This window comes from Bubalus kerabau, chromosome 1, assembly GCF_029407905.1.
Source record: "Bubalus kerabau isolate K-KA32 ecotype Philippines breed swamp buffalo chromosome 1, PCC_UOA_SB_1v2, whole genome shotgun sequence".
NCBI lineage: Eukaryota > Metazoa > Chordata > Mammalia > Artiodactyla > Bovidae > Bubalus > Bubalus kerabau.
Window position 1 is genome coordinate 248,773,913 of NC_073624.1, and position 12,302 is coordinate 248,786,214.

Sequence of the window (12,302 nt, forward strand, 5' to 3'; positions counted from 1 at the left end):
TGGAGAATCCCATGAACAGAGGAGCTACAGTCCATAGGGTCAGAAAGAGTTGGACATGACTGAAGTGACTTAGCACGCAAACGAGGGTTGGAAAATCATTCTTTTGTTTTTGAAGTTTCTTCTTACTGGAAATAAAGTTTAATTTTCCAAAATTTAGATAATAAGGAGAGGTGGTTGGAAATAGAGTCATTTCGAAATGCTTAAAATTTTAGATCATTTTTACATTGTAGAAATTTAACCTGTTGTTTAGAAACAATAGAGGACACAGGATAGAAACAAAAAGAGGTGACGTTTGTGGGTGAAATCGAGGTTTAAAACTAGATACCTGGATTCCTATCCAGCCTCTGCCGCTTTTATGTATTCTTAAGCCAGGTTTCTTTATTTTATTGCTCATTGGTAAAATGCAGATGGAGTTAGTGAATAAAAGGGTGGTCTGCATTCCTGCATGCTGTATCACCTCAGCCTTGTTCAACTATTTGTGACCCTATGGACTGTAGCCTGCCAGGCTCCTCCATCCATAAGATTCTTTAGGCAAGAATACTGGAGTGGTATTGCTATGCCCTCTTCCAGGGGACTGACCCAGGGTTCGAATGCACATCTCTTCTGTCTCCTGCATTGACAGGTGGATTCTTTACCCCTAGCACCACTTGGGAAACCCATAAAAAAATAAAGGATGATAATGGTGTTTAAAGAGTTAGCAAGTATAGTCTCTCACATGATATAGTAATTTAGACCTTCCCAATTCATATAAATGGAAGATTGCAGATATCCAGGTACACACATTAATGACAATTTGGGATAAAACTCACACCAAATCATAAATCATGAATGTCCTTTGACATGTGAATCACCTTTTATACATTAGGACAGTCCAGTCCCATCTGTAATCTCTCCATTGGTGGTTTACTGGAAACATGTTGCTCTGTTTTTTTCATCCCTCAAAATATGTTGTGTTGTCTCTCCTCTTTGTCATCAACTGGTCCTGCTGGCCAAATCAACCTGTTACTTTTTTAAAAATCCTGCTGTTTCCATAAAGTGTTATGAAGTTGTATTTGAGTCCCCACTGAAAACTGCAGGTTATCCTGCTGGGGCATCTGAGAAGGCGTTTGATAGAATCTGTCTGACATCTGATTCTGGTGTGTGCCCTTCTTTTGTTTGCCCGGCCATTTGTGCTTTGGGTCCTCAGCTGATGTTTCCCACAATCCTGACTACTTAGGTTTTCCAGCAACCTCTATTGAAAACCAATATTAATTTATCAAGCCTGGGTTTCTTTTCCACTCCCAGGACTTAAAGAGTATCTATCTGTTGAAAGTGGGGTTTTGATGACCTCTTTGTGCCTTTATTCTTTCCCCACAAGAATGACCTTCCATTTTTCTAATCAAAGGCAAAGAAGAAGGCAGATTCACTTTCCAGGCAGTTGTACCAGAACACAAACATTTCATAGCATGAGGGATGTTGGTAATTGCTTTGGGAGGGAACATTCCCCTCTCAAAAATCAGAAGCTACCTCTATATTTCAGGCAGTACATCACAGCTGTCTCCCGCAGAGGCTTTTATCCACATGTATGGAAGAGTTTACACTGCTGTAACATTTGATACTATATTAGACAACAGAGAGTAGTAGGCAAATGTGAGAGAATTTCATTTCCTTGAAACTCCAAGTGTTTACAGCATTATGTTTCTGGTGAATGGCAGTGCTAATGGTTGTAAAAATAAAGTGGTATACCTTGAGGGATCATTAGGAAATGCAGGAATGCAAGTACATAATTTTGAGATTGATGCTATTGAGTTTTGTTTTTTTTTCTTTAAATTTGCACATATTTTCTATTGGGCTCTGCATTTTCTAATCCTCTTTCATATTATCTATTGATTTACAACCAAGCTACAATGGTAAGCACAGGCTACAAAGAGTCCTTTTAATAAAGGTTTGGATAAATGAACTCTTAAGCTATTACCTAAATTCTTGCCCCTTACTTCTTGGTAAATATCCTCCTCAGCCAGAATGAATATGAGCTTCTTTCCAGGGGATTGTATTCTTCTGGATCTTGAAACCTGAACTATCAACATTTTTGGACATTGGTAAATGAATTATCATCGATCTCAGACATGCAAATTAAGGAATAGAGACATAAACATGGGAGAAACAGTGATGTAAGAAAAAAATGATTTGATATCATCATTGGTGCTTTTAATATTCAGTGACAAATCTAAATGCCAGAAAAGAATTGGCAAAATAGTAATTAGCAGGAGCAGTCAGGAAAGAACTAAACACATATTATGTAAAAAGGTCAAATTTCCAACTTGTCACAAAAGCAGTTAACTACAAGTCTGTCTTCTGGAGATGCACAGTTTTGGCTTGCAGCCAAAGAAAAAGTATCAATTTCAAATCAGCAACCTTCTAAATACAAGCAATTGCCTCTAGTTACATTGTTTTGGTTAGTACAAAACATTTTTTGATAATGAATGTCTCCTTTGTGTTAATTCAACATTGTTAACAAAATTTCTGGTAAGGAAGTCCTCCTCTGAGAGATACTTGGTGAGGCATGGTGAGTTTCAAGCTAATAACTGGCCAGAATTCCAAACTTCTAGACAGCATATTAAAACAGCAGAGATGTCACTTTACCAACAAAGGCCCGTGTAGTCTGGATAGTCAAAGCTATGGTTTTCACAGTAGTTTTGTATGGATGTGAGAGACGGGCTGTAAGAACACTGAATGCCAAAGAATCGACACTTTCGAACTGTGATACTGGAGAAGATTCTTGAGAGTCCCATGGACAGCAAGGAGATCAAACCAGTCCATCCTAAAGGAAATCAACCCTGAATATTCATTGGAAGGACTGATGCTGAAGCTGAAGCTCTAATACTTTGACCACCTGATGCAAAGAGCTGACTCACTGGAAAAGACCCTGGTGCTGGAAAAGACTGAAGGCAGGAGGAGCAGAGGGTGACAGAGGATGAGATGGTGGGATGGCATCATTGACTCAGTGGACATGAGTTTTAGCAAACTCCAGGAAATAGAATGACAGGGAAGTCGTGTGCTACAGTCCATGGGGTTGCAAAGAGTGGGACATAACTGAGCAACTGAACAACAGCAACCAAACTTCTTGATTTTGTTGGCTCTGTCCTTAGAGCAAGGGTTGAAGTACTGTGGCCTGAGGGTCAAATCCAACATGCTGGCTGTTTTTGCAAATAAAGTCTTATTGTTACACAAACACACCCATTCATTCAGGTATTTTCCCTGGTGGCTTTTGTGCTACAGTGGCAAAGGGAAGTAGTTGCAATAGATCCTACAATGCGGGGGGAGAGGCGGGGGGATTACCACTTGGATCTTTACAGATATGTTTGTTGATTCTTGACACATGGCCATGTGAAGCCAGAGTTAAGTCACAAAGACAGGCCACTGATCTGACTTCACCTGGTATCTGGAGCCAGCTCCTACTCTTTGAGTACTATTTTAAAAATTTCCAGGCAGTTGGCAATATTTAGGCTTTGTTTTCTACTTAAGGAAGCAGAAGCTACCTTGAAAAAGAATGCTTACGTTGTATTTGTTTGACAAAGCAGGAAGAACTATGTCACAAAATTTATATGAAAATTTTTATGGAAATCCTGCAAATTAACAATAGACATAAGAAATATGTTCAGGGAAGTTAACACTTAAAGAAAAATTGGCTAGGATTTTTCAAAATTTTTTCCCTTTTTTTTTTTCTTTAGATTCCTTGATGTAAATACACAGGTATTTAAAACATAGTTGAGAAGGCAATGGCACCCCACTCCAGTATTCTTGCCTGGAAAATCCCATGGACAGAGGAGCCTGGTAGGCTGCAATCCATGGGGTCGCTGAGTCAGACACGACTGAGTGACTTTACTTTCACTTTTCACTTTCATGCATTGGAGAAGGAAATGATAACCCACTCCAGTGTTCTTGCCTGGAGAATCCCAGAGACGACGGAACCTGGTGGGCTGCCGTCTATGGGGTCGCACAGAGTTGGACATGACTAAAGTGACTTAGCAGCATCAGAGGTGGGTTTGATGCCAAAAGCTCAGCTTTTCTTTACACCACTAAATCATACCTTGGAGACAGAGTTTTTGGGTGAAGAAGAAAAGGATAGCTTTATTGCTTTGCCGGGCAAAGGGGAACACAGAGGGCTCATGCCCTCAAAACAACGTGTCTCAACTTGGGGAAAATAGTGACAAGTTTTATAGTAAAAGAGCGTGTGATCAGCTTGTTGCAGGAAAGGGGACCCTTTCCAGGGCCCGAAACTGGGCTCTTTTCTAACACTCGGAAAAGAATTGTCCAAGGAGACACGTGCTGACAAAGCAAGAGATTTTATTGGGAAGGGCACCTGGGTGGAGAGCAGTAGGGTTAGGGAACCCAGGAGAACTGCTCTGCCACGTGGCTCGCAGTCTCAGGTTTATGGTGATGGGATTAGTTTGCGGGTGGTCTTTGGCCAATCATTCTAATTCAGAGTCTTTCCTGGTGGCGCACAAATTGCTCAGCCAAAATGGATGCTAGTGAGAGAGATTCTGGGAAGTGGACAGACAACCGGTGTCTGCTTTCAACCTTTCCCGAACTCTTCCAGTTAGTGGTGGCTTATTAGTTCCGTATTCCTTATCAGGATCTCCTGTCATAAAACAACTCATTCAAATGGTGCCTGGCCAGGGTGAGCAGTTTCAATCAGTGTGCTTCCCCTAACAAGCTCATGGACATTTTTCTGATGGGTTGGTGGTAAGGTAAGTAGGAGTCAACATTTTCAGGTTTAACTAGTCCGAGTTTACATGCTTGTGGGCAGCATACCATAAATTCTCCCACCTGGAGGGGGTTTCAGTGTCTGCAAAAGAGCTCAAAGATAGTGTTCTGTGCATCCTTAGATGGGGAAGCAGGACATTGTCCCATGGCTGCTCTTCACTGTTTCTTTCTGGTCTCACATTCCCTACGTTCCCTAATTAACAATTGCTTGAATCTATCCATTGGAACTCAGGAAAGGTCATGGAGGCTAAATGAAGGCTGCTTTCTATAATCAAAGAAATGGGGAACAGAGAAAAGCCTTGTAACCAGGAGCCCCACCATGCCCTGCATGTTATCAGGTTCTCTGCAATGTATCCAATCCTGGAAGTAGATTCACTGACAGGAGACAAGGTCCCTGCCCTCAAGAAAGAACTTAGATACTGAGAAAATTTCTCTTTGCTTTCATCCCTTTCTGGATTTTGTACCTTAGTATCATATCATGTCATCATTGAAGCTGAGTCTTCATGAATGTTATTTACTTTCTCGTAAGAGTAAAATAGTAATATTGACTCCATGCTCTCACATTATGCAATCAAGTTCATAACAAAAATATGAATGCAGATTGTGTTGTAGGTTCAGTTCAGTCGCTCAGTCCTGTCCAGCTGTTTGCAACCATATGGACTGCAGCACGCCAGGCTTCCCTGTCCATCACCAACTCCTGGAGCTTACTCAAACTCATGTCCATCGAGTCAGTGATGCCATCGAACCACCTCATCCTCTGTCATCTCCTTCTCCTCTTGCATTCAATCTTTCCCAGCATCAGAGTCTTTTCCAATGAGTCAGTTCTTCACATCAGGTGGCCAAAATATTGGAGTTTCAGATTCAGCATTAGTCCTTCCAATGAATATTCAGGACTCATTCTCCTTTAGGATTTGATCTCCTCACAGTCCAAGGGACTCTCAAGAGTCTTCTCTAACACCACAGTTCAAAAGCATCAATTCTTTGACACTCAGCTTTCTTTATAGTCCAAACCTCACATCCATACATGACTACTGGAAAAACCGTAGCTTTGACTAGATATCTCTGCTTTTTAATATGCTGTCTAGGTTGGTCATAGCTTTTCTTCCAAGGAGCAAGCGTCTTTTAATTTCACGGCTGCAGTCACCATCTGCAATGGTTTTGGAGCCCCCCAAAATAGTTTGTCACTGTTTCCACTGTTTCCCCATCTATTTGTCTCAAATGAAGTGATGGACCGGATGTCATGATAGTTTTTTTGAATGTTGAATTTTAAACCAGCTTTTTCACTCGCCTCTTTCAGTTTCATCAAGAGGCTCTTTAGTTCTTCTTTCCTTTCTGCCATAAGGGTGGTGTCATCTGCGTATGTAAGGTTATTCATATTTCTCCCAGGAAGCTTGATTGCAGTTTGTGCTTGCTTCATCCAGCCCGGCATTTCACATGATGTACTCTGCATAGAAGTTAAATAAGCAGGGGGATAATATACAGCCTTGACGTACTTCTTTCCCAATTTGGAACCAGTCTGTTGTTCCATGTCCGGTTCTAACTGGTGCTTCCTGACCTGCATACAGATATCTCAGGAGGCAGGTAAGGTGGTCTTGTACTCCCATCTCTTTAAGAATTTTCCACATTTTGATGTGCTGTAGACCCGTCCCCCAAATCTTAGTTTTTGCTTGCTCATTCATTTTTTTTTAATATTCCACATCTGAATGAAATCATACTGTATTTGCCTTTCTTTGTCTGACATTTTTATTTAGCATAATACCCTCAAGACCCATTCCTGTTGTCATAAATGGCAAGCTTTCATCCTTTTTATGTCTGAATAGTTTTCCATTATATGTATGCATTCCACAACTCCTTTATTCACTCCTCTGTTGATGGGCTCTTAGGTTGTTTCCAGTCTTTGCTCTTGTAAATTATGCGCAGATGAACATGAGGGTGCAGATATCTTTTCAGATTAGTGTTTTCATATTCTTTGGATAAATACTCAGAAGTAGCATAACTGAGTTTTATAATGAAGGCAGAGCTTGGATAACTCTCATTCCTAATCTCTGCATGAACATTTATTGGGTGTGTGGAGTTAGCAAGTCACTTAACCTCCTAGAGTCTCCATTTCCCCACCTCCAAAACATGGGTAAGTATAAGCATGTTTCAGGATGTCAAAATGAGTGACAACTTATATAAGGAGTCGAACTCAAGACGTGGCACTTTGTAGGCATTCATTACATGGAAGCTTGATAATTACTGACTTTGACATTTCATCTAGAAACCTGTGGTCCAACACCCTTCTCTCCTTGTGATAATTTGATGCTGATTTCAGTCTCATGTATCAATACACGGGCACACTCAACAAGACGGGAAGCGGGTGCTCACTGCTTGCCCTCGTTAGGTTTGGAGGCTGCAGGCTCCAGGCCTGCTCTGCTGGCTCTCTGAGCTCTGCCTGGCGGGGAGGAGGAGGGGAGGGACCGTCTTTCCAGTTACGGTTACTTAGCCAGTGCCTAAGGTGCAGCCATCTGTTCAGCTCCTGATCTCAGGAGGCAGAGAGGAACACGGGAAGAGAGCAGAGGGGCCCACGTGTGGGGAAGGCGGAGCTGAAGAGCAAAGGCTTCAGTAAACTTCCACATTTCATATTGAAATTTTAGCAGGAGGTGTAGCCAGGCTGACTTTTGTGAATGTTAAACAGCTTGGACTGGAGAGAGGGAAAAAAGGGTGTGGAATTAGACTAAATACCAGTCCGACATAGACTTTTGACTTCTCATTGCTATTCAAGTAAAAAAAGACACAAACACACAAGGTTGGACCATGATCACAAATATTTCGGCTTACAGGGTGCATTTCTGCCCCTCTGTGGCTCTAGGTCCTAGGGGCTTCTAGCATGGAGGAATGGCATTGCATTTCACAATTCATCAAATTTATAGACAGCAGATCTGGGGACCTATCTCACCATTTCCTACACAAACGGCTCCAGGGACCCTAACAGATTCTAAAAAGCAGCAACATGTCTCTCTGAAGCTAGAGAGCAAAGTACAATTGTGAATTTGCTTATCCTTTCTTGCTCTGGACATTAACCAGAGTTGGCTTTTTATCCCCAGACATATCAATAGAACAGCACAGGGGAGCAGAAAGCAAATTGCCTTTGACCTCTTATTTACTAGTGCATTAAATTACGAGGGCACCATCTTCCACTTTTGCCGATTTGAAACCAGATTTTCCCTGGTCCGTTCAGAGGTCACAGGGATAGTCAGTCTTGAGATATTTTGGAGTATATCTGTGTTCAGACTTGTTCTTAAATGTTCCTAAGAGGAGAGACTGGAAATCTTCCAGGACACAGTCTGGTTTTCACACTGTGTCCTTTACAGTGCTATCTGGGGGTAGGGAAGGCTGAATGAGTGTGACTCAGACTCCCCCCTCCTCTCTCTTTTATGGATGACTTCTGTATTATATTTCATTTGGTGCTGTAAAGGTTCTAAAATAAAGCACTTTCACAGAGGAGTTCTAGTACAGAGGAAAGGAATCTGTGAATGCACTGTTTTTAGGTTGACTTAGCATTTCTGCTTTTGGTAATAGACAAAATTTGCAGAGGAGTTAAGGATAAAAGGACCGTGCATTATCCATTACATCTTCTTAAACACAGAAGCATGATACCTGCATTATTTAAAAAACAAGTAGACAATCCAATTAACATGTTATCAGGAGGAAGAAAGATATTTTATAGAAGCTTTCAGGTTGAGCTTTTAAAAATACATTTTTAAAAAACAAAAATGTGCTTATATAATGAAATTTTTTACTGGATTTCTAAAATATCTGTGATACCAGCTCATATTAGGAAACAAGCACCGCATGCACTGACCCTTCTCCAAATACCCTTGTGGACAAACTGCTTCCATGATGTATCATAATTTGAAATGAGGAAGAAAATTGGCCAAAGTGATGTATATTCAGCATTGACAGTGTCCCATATCTGATGGATTTTTGGTTTTCCTTTTACCATACCTCTCAGAGCTCTGCAGTCAATTTATAAGATACAGATATTCAAGCACAATGAAACAACTCCCAGAGTGTGATCAAAGACCATTGATGAGGGTGAGGCAAGTTTAAACAACTGCCTGCAGGATTGGTTGTCACAGAGAAATTGTAGCTCTCCCTTAGACACACGTCAAGTCCACCTATGCATCATTCATTGCACATATTTGCATACCCACACAGGTACAACACACACACACACACACACACACACACACCTCAAATGGGCTGTCAGTGATTAACAAGTCAACCCCCTTAAGTAGTAGGATAATCTGAAAAGTTAATAGTGAACAGTGTTACAGCTCATAGGATTAGTTAATTAGACAAAGGCTTGCAGGCAAGATCTCTGTAGTCTTTTCTGCTAAAGTGATGGAACCCACTTAGGCAACTGATGAAAAAAGCAGTGTGAACACTCTTCAAGGGAGGAAATGTGGAATGTAACAGAATAAAAGCTCAGCATAGCAGGAACAAGCTGGCAGAGGCAGTTCCATCCATTGATTGCCATTTTTCAGTGCCAGTAAAGGCAGAGGCTTGGGGAAAGATTTATAATTTTGGTTACCATCTTTCCTCCTGCTTCAAGGCAATTTTAATTACTTTTTAAAATCAGTCTCTAAACTTGCATTTTCCCACATGAATGTTTGACCTTCACTTTCAAGGACAGCTAGGCAAAGAGTGCTTGTCCATAGGAAGTAATAAATACATTCTATTAGATAAAGGATGGATAGTTAGCCACATTCAAAGGAAGACTAATATCTTATTATTTTAGAATTTTTTTAAGATGAGAAATATGTTGGCAGATGCTGCTTCTTATCTTATAACTGTCCCATTGTGATCCTTTCCAATGACCACAAAATTGTTTTTTTTTCTTCTGTACCAAAAATCACAAATGTAATGACCTATATTGGCCAAGCAAGGGTTTCAAATAAGTGAAGCAGACAGTCTATAAAATCAAAAGGAGTGATACGATGATACTACTACTATTTTGGAGCATGGTACCCAGTTTAAAAGTCACCTCCCAAATTAAACATTTGTTTTCATAATGGTGTTCGAACCCAGGTTTGCTCGATTGTCTGATTAAATTTTTAAATCAAGCTCTTAGTTATAACCAGAGTCATGTACAATTTCAAGAAGTAATACAGAGACATCTGTGGTACCTTTAGTCTACTTCCACCAACAGCGATATCCTGCACAACTGTAGTCTGATGTCAACGTAGAATTTTGACAGTGATACAGCCGAGACACAGAACATCACCAATAGCACGGGTTCCTCACACTGACCATTGGCAGCCATAATCGTTTTCCTCATACTTTCATTCCTTCCTTTTTCCTGGTAACCATTAGTCTGTTCTCATTTCTATATATTTTTTTTCATTTGAAGAACAGTATATAAATGGAGCATAAAGTATGTAACCTTTGGAATTGGCTGCTTTCACTTAGCATTATTCTCTAGAGAGTCACCCTGATTTTGTTTATAGTAGTAGCCCATTCCCTTTTATTACAGAGCAGTATTTCCTGTCATGTGTATGCCAGAGTCTTGTTTAACCAGTCACGCATTGAACGTGTATTCAGAATTGACAGAATCCCGAATCAGATGGACATTTGGCTTTTCTGGTGCTGTACCTCTCAGAGGTCTGCAATCAGTTAGTTGTTTCCAGTTTGGGGCTGTTATGCGTAAACATTCTGCTGTAAACCTTGATGTGTAGGCTTCTGTGTGAACACAAGTTTTGTTTCTGTGGAATAAGTGCCCAACCGGGCAGTGACGGGACTGTACGCGACTTCACATTTAGTGTTTTTTAAAACTGCTCGTGCATTTTCCAACGTAGCTGTGTCATTTTATACCTAAGCCAGTGGTGTCTAAGGGGTTTTTCCATATCCTTGTCAGTATTTAGTGTTGTCACTATTTTTTATTTTTTAAATTTTAGTCATTATGGCAAGTCTGTGGTAATACCTCACTGTAGTCTCAATTCCCAGGTGGGTCGGTGGCAAAGAATCCACCTGCCAATGCAGGAGACTCTGGTTCTATCCCTACGTCAGAAAGATCCCTGAAGAAGGAATTGGCAACCCACCCTGGTGTTCTTGCCAGGGAAATCCTGTGGACAGAGGAGCCTGGTGGGCTGCAGTTCCTAGGGTTGCAAAAGTGCTGGACATAGCTTAGTGACTAAACAGCAATGGCTAATGATGTCAAACATCTTTCAAATAAATTGGTGAAATGTCACTTTGTCTTTTTGTCTATTTTCTAATCAGATTTTTTTTAAGTTGAATTTTGAGAAATGTTTTCTTTATTTTTATATATGTCCTTTATCAGCTATATGGTTTGCAAATAGCTGCCTTCAGTCTGTAGATGTTCCTTTCAGCCTCTTATCAGGGTCTTTTTATAGAGCAGAAGTGTTTAATTTTAATGAAGTTCAATGTATTAATGTTTTATTTTGTGGATTATGCATTCAGTATCAAGTCTAAAGGTTTTTCTCCTTTTTATTCTAAAGGTTTTATAGTTGTTTTCTAAAACTTTTTATAAAAGTTTTGTACTTTATGTCAATAAATACATTTTAAGTTAATTTTTGAATAATCTAAGCCAATATCTTTTCTTTTTTTTTTCTTTTTTGGGAACTTATGGATGTCTACCCATTCTAAAACCATTTCTTGAAACTGTTATCCATTGAATTACTTTTGCATTAGTAAAAATTCTATTGGCCATGATTTTTGTGTCTGTCTTTGGGTTATTTATTTTATTCTCTTCAATTCACATTTATGTGTCTGTTCACTATGCTAATACCACAAAGTACTGTTACTGTAGCTATATAGAAGTCTTGAAATTGGGTAGGATGATTTCTTCCACTTCTTTTTGAAAATTGTTTTAGCTATTTCAGTTCCTCCCCCTTTCTATACAAACTTTAGAATAATCTCATCTATGTCTGTAAAATTTTTTGCTGGAATTTTACATGAATTTCAATGTATATCTCAGTCTAGAGAAAATTAGTATTTTTTCCTATAATGATTCTTCCAAATCATGAACACAACATGTCTCTTCATTTAGTTAGAATTAATTTCTTTCATCAAAAAGGTGTTTACTTTTCAGTTTACCATTTCTGTACACATTTTGTCAGATTTACATCTAAGTATTTTTCTTTTTTTTTGTAAATTATAGATAGCATTGTACTTTGAATTTTGGTATCCGTGTATTTATTGCTAGTATATTGAAATTCAGTTGATTTTTACATGTTTTATCTTGTATTCTATAATCTTCCTGAACTCACTTATCTTCCATAAGTTTTTTAGGATTCTCTTCATATAAAACCATGTTCTCTATGAAGAGGCACAGTTTTGTGTTGCCTTCCTGCTTAGTATGCTTTTTTTTTTTTTTTTTTGCCATGCTGTGTGTCTTGTGGGGCCAGGGATTGAACCCAGGCCCTGGGCAGTGAGAATGCAGAGTCCTAAACGCTGGCCCACCAGGGAATCCCCTCTGTATGCATATTATTTCCCTTTCTTGTGTTATTGTATGGAATAGAATTTCTAGCAATGTGTTGAGTAATGTGATGGGA

The 12,302-nt window shown here is 39.7% G+C and overlaps 1 protein-coding gene across 9 annotated transcripts in view; it reads left to right on the plus strand.

Annotated features, from left to right (window-relative positions):
• The window catches only part of LOC129638082 (teneurin-2-like), an 810,988-nt gene that overhangs the window by 701,932 nt on the left and 96,754 nt on the right, over positions 1-12,302 (plus strand). The window contains exon 1 of one of the 9 annotated variants that reach the window (XM_055562676.1): positions 3,902-4,019. The exons of the other annotated variants lie outside the window; for them this stretch is intronic. The gene's annotated coding sequence lies outside the window, so the exon portion shown is untranslated. Of the gene's footprint in view, positions 1-3,901; positions 4,020-12,302 lie in introns of those variants that run through there. 9 annotated transcript variants of the gene reach the window in all.